The 16644-nt window shown below is 41.4% G+C and overlaps 1 long non-coding RNA gene across 1 annotated transcript; it reads left to right on the top strand.

Moving 5' to 3' along the window:
- The first annotated feature begins 1840 nt into the window (after window positions 1-1840).
- Window positions 1841-3225, top strand: LOC140381287 (uncharacterized). Its single transcript, XR_011931238.1, has 3 exons — window positions 1841-1891; window positions 2603-2742; window positions 3052-3225. It is a non-coding gene; the product is annotated as an uncharacterized lncRNA (long non-coding RNA).
- The last annotated feature ends 13419 nt before the right edge of the window (window positions 3226-16644 follow it).

The following is a 16644-nucleotide window of genomic DNA, read 5'->3' as shown; positions in this document are numbered from 1 at the left end:
CAATACCAGCAAGCCATACATCATTTTAAAGCTTATTTTCTCAACAAAACGAATATGTCATTGATTTACATTGAATAATATGCCCCAAGAAGCAATTGCCAATAGTTTGTGAGAAAGTCTCAACTTTTACAAACGCATGTCCTACCTGTTTGCTGTTTATGACGGACGAAACGGCTTTAATTCTGTACATCCATGTGCTCAGTCTGTCCGTAAGGAACCATTGAAAAACAATATCCACTTGTATTTTTCCTGAAGTTATCCGATTTCAAGATATTGTCAAGTAAACAAACTTTTCTTCGTTTCTCGCGGGACGAGAATGCGCTTGTTCGGCGCATTTCTCCGTCCATAACAAATGACCTGTTTGACCTATAAAATAATGTTGGGTATCCTTCTTTTCTTCAGACTGTTTCCTACAGAATGAGACCATCCACGAATTTTTCTGTCCACGGGTTTGTTTGCTACAGCCTCCGCAAAAAAAAATGCGCCGCTTGCGACGCACATGTATTAGTCTGTTTACATCTAAACAGCGCCGCGTGCGAATGACGTAGCTCAGATTGATTGACAGATTATTCAAGCCAATGAAAATAGCTTTAAAAAGAGAGGCGGGACAATGGGGCTGATTGACACAGAATGTTCTGTATTCTCGTGCGTAAGGCTCCGGGAAGGCTGTAAAGAGACAGATTTCTCGGCAGGATTTTGCGCATAACGTTTTCTGATTTTATTAGCCTTTTGGACGTGCATATTGTTAGATATATGTATTATTATACCAATACAAAAATAAAATAAAAATAATATATATATATATATATATATTTTTTTAACCTCTATATGGGAAATTCATGGGTAAACTCATATTTACACATTTTCACATATTTTTTTTTTAGCAGTTATAATTGCTATTAGTGGCCTACAAAACATCAAAATGTATGTTTTATGATCATAGAGGTGCTAAAATTGTAATAAAACAGTTTGGCACAGTTGGCACATATTTGGATCACTTGTTCCGAATATACTTTTTGATACAAAAAGGTCAACAGCACCAAAATGCCTGTTCCTAGAGATCTGAAACTGTACACAGTTGTTGTCAACAAGATAAACATCATGTACAGTGAACAGCATATGCACACAATGAAGTATGTCATGCTCAGGACCATTACAAATTAACAATATTCAGGCGAGACTAAAAAAGGATGTTTTGTTTATGTTTGGGCCTCTGTAGTGCAAGTTCTGAAGCCCTAACAGTGTCCATGTGCACATCTGCAGAAACTAGAAGGCCTAAGCTTTCTAATGATGCATCACACTTGCATGTGGAACATAAGATCCTCTTTTAATAAGCAATGCCATTTGGGTATGTCCAACCATTGTGCACAGGGCGAAAATAGGTGGATGGTAACAGGTTAATATTTCACTTTATCTCACACTGTGCTCTGCGCTGCTCTAGTAACTCTCTCTGATTGGTCAGTACGATCACATGGTACGCTAACCGGACGCAGACCTACGTCACTTCTGGGCTGCGGTGTCCAAAGAGCTAAAGGCTAACTGGCGACCATGGATCTATTATAATATCTGGATAGGGTACGCCCCCTCTGCCTCTGGCTCCAAATTGAGTAGTGGCCACTTCGCAGAATGCAGCCTTTTGGTCGGACCATTTCAGGAGTTCGGCCTCTAAAATTACCAAACATGCTAAATTGTTTTTAGTCTAAAAATAAAATAGAAGGAAATTCACTCTTCAACTGTTTCTAAAAGACTTAAAAAATACATTTTTAACCTTCCGGTGAACGGTGTACGCGCACCGAGCGCGTACGTCACTCTCATGAACGAGCCTCGGGAGAACAAGTGACGGAAACTAAACACAAGCAGAAGAATGTGACCAGACGAGACCACGATACACGTAAGTTGTGTTTGTATGTCATTCCTCACGTTTCACACATCGTTCCATATGAAGTGTAAAACAACAATTACACAGTTAACACAAGTTAACACGAGCTAACGTAAGCTAAAGTTTAGCTACACAAAGATGCAATAACACGTCGTGATGGCTCGTGCTTCTGCAAATAAATAACTAATTATTTCTCTTACTAAATGTTCTATTAGACAAGAGGTTATGCACAGATCAAGGAAAACTAGAGAAAGAAGGGAAATAAAGTGATGTTTGTATTATGTGCTTTAAAACACAACCAATAATTCAAATATAACCTGCTGAAATGGGTCATATCTTACATATATAAATGTAAAGGTGTTTAAAAGTGACAGTGCTGTACTTACAGGGGCTGAGACCACATTTAAGGTTTTATTACATATTTCATAATGACGTGTGCTATGTTTAAACAAAGCACACGCTTGTTTTCTATAGGAATGTCATGGATTTACTTCCATGGAATATGTAGAGATTTAGCAAACATGTGAGTTATGTTCTAACTTCTAAGGTTTAAACTTATGCATAAATAAATTACTTTTGGTTCTAGATTTAAAAATTAATGTGAAAAGAGGAACTTTTGTGTTACAGAGCGAAATGTAACTCTGTCAATAACATATTCCAGCTTTTCTCTGTTAAATGTGCAGAATATATCAATGTTCTAATGAGTATCTTTCTCATCTTCAGAGTGCTGACCAGTGAGTTTAGTCTGTCTGTGCTGTCCAGAGCTCTACAGGTCACTGCAGGTCACTACAGGTCACTGCAGACCCAATCACTGCAGACACAGAGTCATCTCAAGTAAACTCCTGACGACTCCAAAGCAAAAGGTATTTTAATAATAACTTCTGCCTCGACTAAAAGTAAACTGTGTAGAATCAGTATTTTGAATTTATAAAATGTCTGTTTTGTTATGACCAAAAAAACTAAATGATAATTGTTCTTCAAAAGAGCCACTGATGTGTCACATGTGTCTGTGAAGCAGCTTCAGGACAAACATGTGAAGTGTATGTTATATGACTTGTATAATCTAAAACATATGAAGTGTATGTTATATGACTTGTATAATCTAATACATATGAAGTGTATGTTATGTGACTTGTATAATCTAAAGCTGTGACATGTTCTGTTTGTCTCAGTCATACGATGGAGCTGAACGGTGCAGTTACTGAAGTACAGAAGACTGCGTAGCCATGGAAACAAAGTCTTGTTAAATACTGAGATATTCAGTATTTAACACAATAATGTCACATTCATGTGCATATAACTGATGTAAAAAGAGTGTTTATTTTACCATTATTATTAATATTATTTTGTCTTACGCTGTTTTTATTTTATCTTTATTTCCCCCTCCATTCTTTATTAAGGTATGAGAGGTTCTGTCTAGAGGAGTTTTTGTTTATAAGAGTTCTTCTATTAAGATCGATCTATTAAGAGTGTTTTTTAAACTTCCTAAAAGTTTTCTGTCCTTTTCCTCTGGATCTACTGTGTTGCAACAACAAAATTTCCTCATGTGTGGACAATAAAGGAATATCTTATTTTATTCAGTTTGTTCCATTTGACTTATACAGGTTGTTTTATCATTGTTAATATTTTTATGTTGCACTGAATCACCAAAGCAAGTTCCACTGTTTGTGAATTCTGTTCTTTGACAATGGAATAAACCTTTTCTGATTATATTAATGATGATAATAATAATGAACATTACACAGACTCAAACTCCTTAATAAGGGATTCCCACATTGTTGCTTTAAAACTCATTGTAGCTTTAAAACTCAACTAAAACTGGCTAAAATCAATTTATCATTTGTAGTTATAATCAGATTTGCATTTATTGAACAAGTTCATTCATGTTCATTATTCTTATTAAATACGTTAATAAACAAATGTGTTTTGTATTTATTAAAGATTGACATGATACAAAAACGACACAAAAGGAAACTGAATATAATTAAATACTGCTTAACTCAATTATGTAACAGAATCGATGATTATATTTTATATTTCTTCTCATCTGATTAAAAAAAATGCATATTGGCCAAATTATATTATGTAAATAAATAACTGAAAAGTTAATAACAAAATAAATACCCAAACCAAAAACTACAGAAAATGATGAGGACGTTATTCCACCTCTAAATGTAATTCATTGTCATTAAACCAGACTTTTTTATCTTAACACTTCTTTATAATTCTCTTAAATATCAGAGCTTTACAACATGATACATGTATATTTATAGATGGATATAACAATCCATCATTATACGTTACGTAAACAGAATATTTCAAGCCGAATTATTCCAAAAGTCCGTGTTGACTTCTCAGTCTTTCACGCTGCTGTGACGTGCGCGCTCCCGACGCCAAAGCCTCACGGCGATGACGTCACAAAAGTGGGAGGAGATATACCACTGTTCAGGAAGTAATGCGGAACTAAAAAACTTTTTTGGAACCATGCGCCAATGAGCAGCTCCATAGGTTTCAATGGCGGCCATCTTGGCTTCCGGGGGCTTGCTGGCGACATGCGCTACTGAGCAGCTCTCATTGACTTGAATGAGCGGCCATCTTGGCTGCTGGGGGCTTGAACTGCACACGTCCCACTCCCTCCAGTTCCGGGTCAAGCTGGTTATTTGAATTTTATCTTTGCATCTTAATGATGTCTAAACTTATTCGCTTGTTTTCCTGTTTCATTTACAGACGTTTTAATTATTCTTGTCTTCCTCAATCTCCCTAAAAGCCGCGTCACGGATCAAATCTGTGGAGAGGCGCTCACTTGAGGTGCTTTGGATCAGATCTGTGGAGAGGCGCTCACTCGAGGTGCTTTGGATCAGATTTTACTCTTATTTTCATTTGAATCTTCCATGAGTTTGTTTCTTTGTATATTCTTGTGCATCTTGTGTTCTTTTATGTAGTTGTTTGCTCTCTGGTCGCTTTCTGTTCTGTGTTTTGTATGTTTAATATTTTTAAATATACATACTGTACATACACACATAAATAATAGGCTTTATGTGTTGTCCTTTTTCACACCGCGGTGAAGTTAGTTTAATGTTGGATGTTGGACATTTGCCTCCGCAACTAGAGCGTGAGCTTCCTCTGAGTGTGCCCCGCCTGCAGTAGCTCAACGCGGGGAGCTGCGCGCTGAAGTGCCGCTTGGTACGCCAGCTAGGGACCGTCTCTAAAGTACCGTTTGTTTAAAAATGTGTTGTAATGTGTGTATCAAACGTATTTATATTTAAAAAAAAAAAAACAATATTGAGCATGAATCCAAGTTGCTAATCCTAGATGTCATAGTCCTTTTGGGCTAAAAAATTAACCCTTTGTAGATTTTTAAAGAATATTTTTTGTCAAAAAACAAGGATTATTTTCAATAGCTCCTAAGTTAGCAAACCTAGATAGTAAATGCTAAGTGATTATAGTAGTTTGGGTCTCCAGGTACAACGCACACCTTTTACTTTTTCCAATTTATAGTAGTTTGAGTCTCCAGGTATCACGCACACCTTTTACTTTTTCAATTTAACCCTTTTTGAATTTTAAGGAATATTTTTCGCCAAAAATCAAGGATTCTTTTAGCAGTTAGCAAACACCGTAGAGTTGCTGAACTGACTGATAAACGGTCAAGGAAACGGCCTGTGCTACTAGACCCTAGACCACAGAATGTCAGCAGAGCTTTGAGGCCTTAAAAGCCAAGCTCACCACGGCTACTTTGCCTACGCTGACTTCTCCCTCCCATTCATTCTGGAGGTTGGTGCAAGTCATGCTGGATTGGGGGCAGTGCTCTCCCAGGAGCAGGAAGGGAAGGTGCGACCTCTTGCGTATGCCTGTCGAGGGCTGCGCCCGACTGAGCGCAACATGTCCAACTACGGCTCCATGAAGCTAGAGTTGTTGGCCCTTAAGTGGGCCCTGACTGAGAAATTCAGGGAGTACCTGCTAGGCCACGAATGCGTGGTCTATATGGACAACAATCCCCTGAGTCATCTCTCCTCATCCAAACTGGGAGCTGTTGAGCAGCGCTGGGCCGCCCAGTTGGCCTCTTTTGATTTTGAATTAAAATATCGTTCAGGTAAGTGTAACCAAAAGGCTGACGCTTTGTCTCGCCAGCCTGGCACTTCCTTACAGGAAGTGGCACCGGGAACTTGGGGCACATGTCTGCCTGGGCAGTTAAAACAAGCCCTACAAGGAGTGGTTACACAGGCAACACAGTCCCTTGTGACTTTTCTACCGCAAGTTGCCCCTGCTGACCTTCGCGAGCTTCAGCAGTCTGACCCCGCCATACAGGAGATCCTGATCTTTTGGCAACAAAATCGACAGCCCACTCATGAAGAGCAACGAGCCCTCTCTTCCACTGCCCTCTTAGTGCTGGCCCAGTGGGGCCAGTGGGGCCAGCACTAAGAGGGCAGCCCCTCTAACTCTACCGCCTGGTAGAGTTAGAGGGGCTGCTGTATCGGCAGGTGTTTCGTCCTGACGGTGGTGGGGCTGTGTAACAACTCCTTCTGCCTAAAGCCTTGGTCCAGAATGTCCTCACCCAGGTCCATCAGGAGCATGGACACCAAGGAATAGAGAGGACTCTGGCCTTACTGCGTTCCCGGTGCTATTGGCCAGGTATGTCACGGGAGGTAGCCCAATGGTGCCAGGCTTGTGAGAGATGTCAGCATGCAAAGGACAACCAATCGGTTCCTCACGCCTTTATGGGCCACTTACTGGCTTCACAGCCAAACGAGATCCTTGCAATCGACTTTACCCTGTTAGAGCAGATCTCCACAGGTCTGGAAAACGTGCTGGTCATGACTGACGTTTTCAGCAAATACACACTTGTAGTTCCAACCCGCAACCAGCACGCTTCCACTGTGGCGCAAGTCCTGGTCACAGAGTGGTTCGCAAAGTTCGGTGTGCCGGCACGCATACACTTGGAGGACGAAACTAACCAGGGACGAAACTTTGAGAGCACTCTCATCCAGCAGTTGCGTAAGCTGTATGAGATTACAAAGTCTCATACTACTCTGTACCACCCAGCAGGAAATGATAAGATAAGATAAGATATTCCTTTATTGTCCCACATGGGGAAATTTCATTGGTGCAACGCAGGTAGATACAGAGGTAGATGCAGAAGAACAGATCACTTATAGGAAGTCTGAAAAACACTTTCAGTCCAGCGCGTGTCCCTATCGTACAGTAAAATAGAAAAAATATACTAACTATATTTACAAAATATAGGAGATAAAGCACAATAAGTGTGAGAAAGAAGAGAGAGTGTTTACACCGGGCTGCCAGCTGTACCAGCGCCTAAATGGGCAGTGTGAGCTGCTTCACAATATGTTGCGTGCTCTTCCTGCATCCCGTAAGAGGGACTGGAGTGGTTGCTTACCCCAGGTGCTCTACGCATATAACACCACTCCCCACCAGTCCACGGGTGAGTCTCCATTCTTCCTGATGTTTGGGCAAGAACCACGTCTGCCTATTGATTTCTTGTTGGGTAGGGTGCAAGACCCGTGGGGGGAAGTGTGCATGAGTGGGTGAAAAGAGCACCAGACACGTCTTCAGGTGGCTTTCGACGGGGCAAGAGAAAGATTGCGTTTGGCGGCCTCACACAGAAAGGCAAATCATGACCAACGGGTCAGAGATGTGCCATTTAATGAAGGCCAGCTGGTGCTACTTCGCAATTACAGTGCTAGGGGTCGTCGGAAGACCCAAGACCTGTGGGGCCCTCAACCTATGTTGTCCTGCAAGCCCCAAGGGAAGATGGTGTGGTGTACACGGTGGCTCCTGTGGATTAACAAACCAACGTAAAAAGGGTCCACCGATCCCTGTTGAAGGCCCTGCTTTGCAGTGACTCCCCTGCCACTGTCCCTGGTGTGAATCCTCCGGATGCACCTGTAGCACCAATCGTAGAAGATGAACAGTCATTTGAGGATGATTTGTTTTTACAGCCGCCGGTGCGGCAACCAACAGTTGTGCCCCAAAACTCCTCCCACGTCCCATTACATGTGCCGAGTGCTCAAGAACCATTAGTTGCTCTCCCCACCGTGGTCACTGACCAGGCTCCGCCAGCAATTGACCCTGTGGCCAATCCTGGCTTCAGCGAGGCATCTGTACGCCGGTCCACTCGCACGACCGCTGGCCAACACCTAAAATCCCCACCGTATTCCAAGGTCCCTAGTTGAACAACCATCCGGCCAAGGTGCTCCTGTGTCATCCTCCAGGCTAACACAAGCATTTTTTAGGCCTTGGTGTTAAGTTAAGTCACACCAACACACAACAAGTCAAGTTGTGTTTCATCGTCGGGGCGACGATGCATTTCAGGGGGGTGGAATGTGGCAAGATGGGCTGTGGAGGCCTGTGCTGAGGGTACACTTACCTGCCGCTCCATGGCGCTCAGCTGGCAGACTATTTAAGCGCGCCCTCCTCATCCGCCTCTCGTTTCGCCCACACGCTCTTCCGGGCCTTGGTTGTTGGCCACTCCGTCCTCCATTCCAAGTAATGACAATCCCGTGGCTTCGATTCATTCATTTCACAAATTCATGAATCAAATTCTTCCGGTAGTGCCGCTGCAGTGCCACAGGCACCCATAATCCAGTCCGGGGCTCTGGCAAATCACCTCGCAGGTAATGAACACCCAATTCTCCTCAGTCATTCAGTTTCAACGCTCCTAAATCCCGGTTTGCCCCAGATACACCGGTCAAGTACACCCGTTTGGCTTTCAACGCCTTGTCCGTGACCATGCGCCGCAGATTGCGGCGAAGGCGCTGTTGTGCGGCAACAGCTGGCTAACGTTGCGTCCGCTGGTCCACTCAGTTTGGACGCAGCCTGTGGTGTGGAGCGATCCCATTGGCAGGTAAGGAAGTATCATGCGCTACTCCGTCAACCATGCCCGGTATGTGCCGTGAATTTATTTGATCAGTTTCGATTGAATGTAGTAATTCCACTGGTAATATTGCAGGTCTCCTGTGGTGGTCCGCAGCGGCTTGGGCACGCCCCCCTCTGCTGTTTTGTTCCTTCTTGGCTTCTTTTTTGTTGTTCCTGCTCTGTTTTGCTCCTGTATTGTGCCTATTTTGCCGTCCCGTTTTGTTCCTGTTTTGTTCTTATTTCGCCTACTATTATAATAACATGGGTTTGACTTTCTAGGTCAGCTGACTTAGGAGCTATTGAAAAGAAACCTTGATTTTTGACGAAAAATGTTCCTTAAAAATCTACAAAGGGGTAATTTGAAAAAGTAAAAGGTGTGCGTGATACCTGGAGACTCAAACTACTATAATCACTTAGCATTTACTATCTAGGTTTGCTAACTTAGGAGCTATTGAAAAGAATCCTTGATTTTTGACGAAAAATATTCCTTAAAAATCTACAAAGGGTTAAATTGAAAAAGTAAAAGGTGTGCGTTGTACCTTGAGACCACAACTACTATAATAACTTTGGTTTGACTTTCCAGGTTAGCTGACTTAGGAGCTATGGAAAAGAATCCTTGATTTTTGACGAAAAATATTCCTTAAAAATCTACAAAGGGTTAATTTGGAAAAAGTAAAAGGTGTGCGTGATACCTGGAGACTCAAACTACTATAATCACTTAGCATTTACTATCTAGGTTTGCTGATTTAGGAGCTATTGAAAAGAATCCTTGTTTTTTTACAAAAAGTATTCTTTAAATATCTACAAAGGGTTAACTTTTTAGCCCGAAAGGACTATGGCATTTAGGATTATAGGATTAGCAACTTGGATTCATGCTCAATGTTGTTGTTTTTTAATTTTTTTATAAATATGTTTGATATTTTTTAAGATAACAAACGGTACTTTAGAGACGGTCCCTAACTGGCGCATCAAGCGGCACTTCAGCGCGCAGCTCCCCGTGTTGAGCTACTGCAGGCGGGGCACACTCAGAGGAAGCTCTCGCTCTAGTTGCTGAGGTGAATATCCAACGTCCAACGTGAAACTAACTTCACCGCGGTCTTTTTCACATCACAAAATGTTGGGTTTGATGTTTTGACGTTTTGAGCCTCCACACATTAAACAAGGCTTAGAACATTAATGTTAGGTATGTATCACCATGACAGTTGGTCATTTTAGTTATGATTGCAGATTTTACAGAAACAAGTGGTTATTTGGGCCGCAGTTAGACCCTAAATAGAAGATAGTTCAGTCTGAAGCTCATCCAAAATATTTTTTCTTGTAAGAACCTGAACTAAACAAAACATGTTATTTTTGTCAGGGACTGGTGGAAGTACCGGTGATGACACTGACACTTATGATTGCAGTAGACTATAAATACAGAAGTAAAATACATGGGTCTAATGTGCATACAATGTAGGTTTTGTACATCATTTGGGTCACTGCTGGTTTAGTCATTAATTTTGCCCTTGGTTCTAGTCCATTATATTTACTACAATCCGGCCAATCACATTTTCCCACTCCCATGAACATCTGTCCTGGGTCAAGTCAGCCCATAAACGGCCCTTTCAGAGGTCATGTGTGCGCGTCTCCTTCCCAACGTCTCATTTACAACACATTTTATGGTATTCTCTCTGGAGCAGTGAAAAGAGTCCGACAAACAGTGAGCAGCTTCTCTAAGTTTAAATTTACTTTGTCGATTCCATGCAAACACACAATACGCAGCAAAATGTTCGAAACACTGTACAAAATGTCATACTGTGGAAAGTATCTCCGTAAAGAAATGTAATATAATTTGTCATTTCTATATTGCCATTGCACGGCACATGTTTGTTGAAGTCTGAATCTTATATAAATTTATTTAGGGGAAAAAAACACTTTCAGGCTGTTATGAATGAAAATGTTTTGCTTCCTCTAATTTCATTTCTACACTTTTCTTCATATTTATAATAAAGAAAACATGTGTTCGTCTTTTTATTCCTCTTTTATATTTACCACGTGACTTTTTTCATCAGGTCCTAACCCTTCAGACAAATGCAGTTCCCACCAAGAACCACTGAAGGGACTCACTGCTGTGGTTAGACTTTTTCTTCAGACTTTTTGAGACTGATTTTCTTAACTGGCTTTATTTGACCAGATCAGTGTCCTCAGGTTAGCCAGGTCAGCTACTTATGTTTTTGTCTTTCAGTCTCTGAATCACGCCCTCCTCGATGTTACACTCCCTTAAAGCAGTTGACATTGACCTTTCCACTATAAGCATGTTGTAACCTTAATACATCCATGGTTGTAGCTAGTTGAAGTAGCAGGCTGTTAGCTAGTGTTGGAGATTCTCCTTTGTCTCCAGGAGGAGGCCTCGCTTGACCTTTTATCACCCAGTCTCTTGTTCTCCTCTCTTCCTGATTAATTTGGTTCCTGTGGTGGCTGTTCTCAAATGATGACTGAACTCAGATATTTTTCTGTATTTAATAAAGTTCAATAATCCAGGTAGTTTACAAGATGCAATCAAGGGAGAGATGGAATTGCATCTGTCCTTAACCTCCGCAATCTCACCTCTGTCCTTTTACATTACAAAAGTCACATCCTATCCTTGGCCGAGCCTCCCAAGGGGCTGTGTCTGTAATCCGACACTTGCCGGACCTATCTGTTTTACAACCATTGTTTCAAGCCCTAAAAGTCGGACGTGTGCGTGTGTGTGGTGCAATACAAATACATCAAACAATATAATTATCTCAACACTAGCTAGAGTTTTAGTTTTAGCAAGACGAAAACATGACGCTGCTAGACTGATACACTTTAGGTTCTGGATTTAAAATACATTTACGTATAGCCTACATAGGGAACAAGTAAATGTTGTTTAAAATTATGTATTTGTTCCTTTATTTGTCCTTGCCGAGGTCCAAAGTGCAGTTCTGTGATAGTTGGTCCGGCTAATCTGGCTCAGAGTCTCTACGGCTATTCTGCCCTCGCTAAACGCCTGTCTAGTTCGGCAGATAGAGAACAGTCTTGACTTGAAATGAAGACACTTTGTAATGACTTTGGGCCATGTTTATTGCTCCATTGCTCCAAGTTCAATAAGTTTTTGTAAAACTGTAACATAAAGAGACAAAAACAACAATCAGTCTCTTAATACAGAAAATAAAAGACAGCAAGTCACATAAACACATGAGTACTAAAGTATAGCACAGGTTAGCAGTGCTTATGTGCTCAAAATTCACAACAGAGGTCCAAAGAATGACAATAGGAAATCGTTAGCATAGCTAGCATAGCAATGTGCGGAAAAAACATGCGCCCTCTAGTGGACGGAGTTACACACAGTCTTACTGGGACAGCACAACGGCGCTCAAGTGTTTCATTCGTCAAAACGATTTGGCTAAATCATTGGAACGATTTGGTTAATTTGTGGGGAAGTTTAAGCTAAATTGTGGGGAAGTTTTGGCTAAATTGTGGGAAGGAATACAATTTGGTGGGAACGAAAGTCATTTTACACCATGAATTAGAAACTTTCTGCAGCTCCCGCACCTAATGTCATCGGAAAAGCTTTTAGAACAGAAGATGATAAGAGCCATATTTTACAAGTACATTGTTATTTAGAAAAAAAATATTTAGGGAAGCAAAAATATGGAGGAAAGCAGTTTATACAAAGCACATTCAATTGTCCAGTGGTTTGAAGTTGACTCATAAATGTCTGGTTTCAGAGTATTGTTGTATCGTTGTGAAATTCCTCTGCAAACAATGGTCAGGAAATAAGGCAAAATAGAACAGTCGTCATTCTCAAAGTTGGTCCTTTATTCTTGGCTACTTTATTCTTTACTCATGCATAAGCAAAAACCTGACCGTCCCTGACAGAGTCTTCTGTCCCTGCCCTGATCTAACTCTAACTCCAACTTCCTCTCAACAAGGGAACATTTACCTCTTTAATAAAGGCAGGAAGAACAGAGTGTCACATGATCACATTTCAGTTGCCTTTGTGAAATGATTTCACAAAGGCCAAATAACGCTCTCAAGGGAAAAGATTAAATTTTCATACCAACAGGAAGGCCAGACGACCAAATTTGCATATAATTAGTCCACCCCCAGTGCTGTGAGGTATACAGGGTCACGGGAGCGAGGTGTGGGAGGAACAAACAGGAACCTGATCCTGCTCAGTGTCTCAGGTGTGAAGCCGGTGTTAGTTTGCTCTAATTCCAAGAAACCTTAATGATACTGCCATGTGCACAAAAGTCTAAAGACTCATTGTAATTAAACTGGCTGAGGCTTCAACAGTCAATGAGACGTTCTCCGTTTGTGTTAGTTTCATTTCTCGCTCGGTTTTCGCGACATTTTCGGCTTTAAAATATTTCTAGCGAATTCCAGTGATACAAGATTATTCCAAACAGTGCTGTTTTTAAAAAACAGTCGATGAGTCGGCGAGATATAAGACAAAAATAAATCATTTGACAAAATGCTGATATTTTTTTTTCAGTCGGCTATTTTTTTAGAGTCGGTCGGGTTACGGCAAACAGACATATTTTTTGCTCTGCCTAATAGTAAATTGTTTAACTCATCTTTTTAATCTCACAATATCCCATTACAATGGAAGCCTGCTTTTGTTCTCCCCCACAAAGGAGGCCAGAAAAATGATTTGAATTATTTCCTTCCCATCTCAAAATAATACTGCCATGCAAAACAATAGGAGCGTTCTATGCAAATATTCAGTTTTCAGCCCTCCTGTACGGTGAGGCCTGCTGGAGCAGCAGCATCACAGAGAGGGAGAGGAGGAAGCTGGACAAAGTCATCAAGAAGTCCAGCTCCGTCCTGGGCTGCGCTCTGGACTCAGTGCAGGAGGTGGGGGACAGGAGGGTCCTGGCTAAATTCACATCTATGCTGGTCCATGAGTCTCACCCCCTGCAGGACACGCTGTCCGCTCTGGAGAGCAGCTTCAGTGAGAGACTGATCCATCCTCGCTGTGTGAAGGAGAGGTTTCACAGGTCTTTCCTTCTGCTGCTGTCAGACTCTACAACTAACACTGCTAGCCCTGAACATGTGCAATACTGATGTAACCATGTGCAATACCATCATATTCATGTGCAATACTGAATCAACCATGTGCAATACCTGTAAATAAGAGTTTCTATTTTGTTGTTTATACGGTTTACTTACCTGCTAATAGTATTACCTAGTCTTGTGCTAGCTATTTTTACTTTATTTTATTTCATTTTATTCTATTATCATTATTTTATTATTATTATTATTATTATCTGATTTTTATCTTTATTTTGTATTTTTATTATCTATTTTATTTTATTTCCCCCCCCTCCATTCCCTATTAAGATAGGAGAGGAGTTTTGTTCATAAGAGTTTTTTGTTTTGTTCATAAGAGTTCTATTAAAAGTGTGTTTTGAAACAATCTATTATCTGTCCTTTCCTCCTGTTCTACTGCGTTGTAACAACGAAATGTCCCCTTAATTCATCTGTCATGCTCTTTGTCTCCATGGAATGTTCCATGACTTATCTTTATTTGTTTAGCCCATTGGTTTGACCGTGCAGTGTGAAATGGGGATGAGACAGGGGAAGGACATGCAGCAAATCATGAGACATGTACTTATGTACTCTCTGCTCCACACAGTGAGCGTAAGTGTTGTCATACACCTATACTGCAGTTTTGATGCTCAAAGAATCTCAAAGAAAGACTAAAGGTCAGACAAAAGGTCAGAGGACTCTTCCAGTGACGTAATCTCTGATATAAACCTGAGAACAGAAGAACAGCTGAATCTGTATTTCACTCCTGCACAAAGTCTGTAGGAATCTTTAAATAAAGCTCTAGCACTGGAAAATATCAGATTATTGGACATTTGGAAATATATTGCCATATATTTAGTGTCTCTACCGCTTGTTCCCGTTCGGGGTCGCGGGTGACTGGATCATAGTGACTTTGGGCTAACACGGACACACAGACAAACATTCACTCTCACATTCATTCACTAGGGCCAATTTAGAGTTGCCAATTTTGCCTAACACATGCATGTCTTTGGACGGTGGGAGGAAGCCGTAGAACCCAGAGAGAACTCACGGTTCTGAAGAAAGTGCAGTACAACAGTGAACAACAACATGCATTCATCCGCGGTGCAGGAACAATCACGTCTCTGAGGTCGAAAATTGCTCCACTTTCTGAAACTATTTTTTCCCCCTCGCTTTGATTATTTTTCATTCTGACAGAAAAGACCGGGGCGAGGACATTATCTATTCTGTTTTTTCACTGTCGCCCCTCAAGGCAACTGCTGCTTGTAACGCTCAATATCCCAACAGTAGTTGCCTCGAGGGGCAACAGTGAAAAAACAATGTTCATAGGGACTTGATAATTGACTGGAGGAATTGAACCATAAACCGGATCAATCCCACAGCTACACAAAACACTGACTTTTTACACTCAACTTTATAAACTGCACAGAATTAAAGAATGTTATGGTGCCACATGAACAATGAACACTGAACACTAAACACTGAGGTAAAAATGTGGTGCGACGAGAAAAATTAACACAGAACCCATAATGCTAGCTTCCTGAAACGGGTCCTTGTGTTTTTTGTGGCGAGAGTGTGGATCTGAGGCTGAACCTGTTTTCCTCATATCCCAGACAAACAGAGGGGGAGGGGGCAGGGTCTCATGGGCGGACCTAAGGGCCGGTACATCCCTCCCTCAGGTGAAAAGGCTCCGGCGGCAGGAGGCGCATGTTACCACACACAAGGAGCGCAAAGGAGCAGAGCTGGAGATGGGAGCGGCAATGGTAAGAAAAAAACAACTGCACCTCAGAAAATGTGTGAAAAAAAACACACTCTGTTCAAGTAATAGGAGATTATGAGAGACATTTGGCATGTTTGATGTTTGTACTGGACAAAAACTCACAGAAAAGATAGAACATTAGTTTTTAATTTTGTAAGCACATATTTATTACACATTTTACCAAAATGTATACTTTATACTTGTGTAGCTCAATTACAATTTTGTGGCTTCAAAATTATATATATTTTAATTATTTGGAATAGAAGAGCAAAACATGTAAACAAATGGTAAGAAATGGCTGCCGATTAGTCCTGCCACGTATCAATCATAAAACGCACCTACCGCTCACCTGCAGCCGCGTGCGGTTCCTCCTCACGTTTCCGCGTGCCTAAGCGCATGGATCTATCATAATATAGTTCCCTCAGTGTACGGGGCAAAATGAAGACGGAGAAAGACAGTTCGAGCTGACACAGAAGTGGACAGAAATCTACGGGAGACGAGCGATGCGATGCGCTCCGTTGCGCTAATAAACAAACGCACATGTGTGTTGTATCAGTCCGCACGGGGGAGTGCGCATGCGCACTTCCGCCTACGTTCTCAAATCGCCGAAAAATCGTCCATACCGCCTTTAAGCCCTGGTTAAGCCTTGGTTAAGCCCTGGTTAAGCCATGGTTAAGCCCTGGTTAAGCCATGGTTAAGCCCTGGTTAAGCCCTAGTTAAGTCCTAGTTTACATTTGACTTGTAAACAACACTCGGTTTACAGTGTATGTTGTTGGAAATACAGAGAGTTTTGGATTACAGAGAGTAACGATCTCTCCAAGACAAACGCTAAAACGCTGAAAGACTATGAGGTTTTAGTGGTTTTAATAGACACTAACATTGTCCTCACCAAAATGGCTCGAATCCGCTTAACAATGGGGAGAGGGGGGAGGGGGTCTAGAGAGAGATGAAAAAAATTAAGTCTTTTCAGCTTCAACCCATTTTGAGAAGATCCCTAAATCGCTCAACAGCTATCTCAAAATGTATGAATCTCAAAATGTTGATAAATTCATGTGCATAGCCACAACCTCTCTACTATTAGCCATCGCTAATAGCAGTTAAC

This window comes from Eucyclogobius newberryi, unplaced genomic scaffold (genome assembly GCF_026437365.1).
Source record: "Eucyclogobius newberryi isolate DKJ021-1_F unplaced genomic scaffold, fEucNew1.0.hap1 SCAF_5, whole genome shotgun sequence".
Lineage (NCBI taxonomy): Eukaryota > Metazoa > Chordata > Actinopteri > Gobiiformes > Gobiidae > Eucyclogobius > Eucyclogobius newberryi.
Note: the sequence above shows the minus strand (reverse complement) of the source record. Positions and strands in the feature narration are given on the sequence as shown.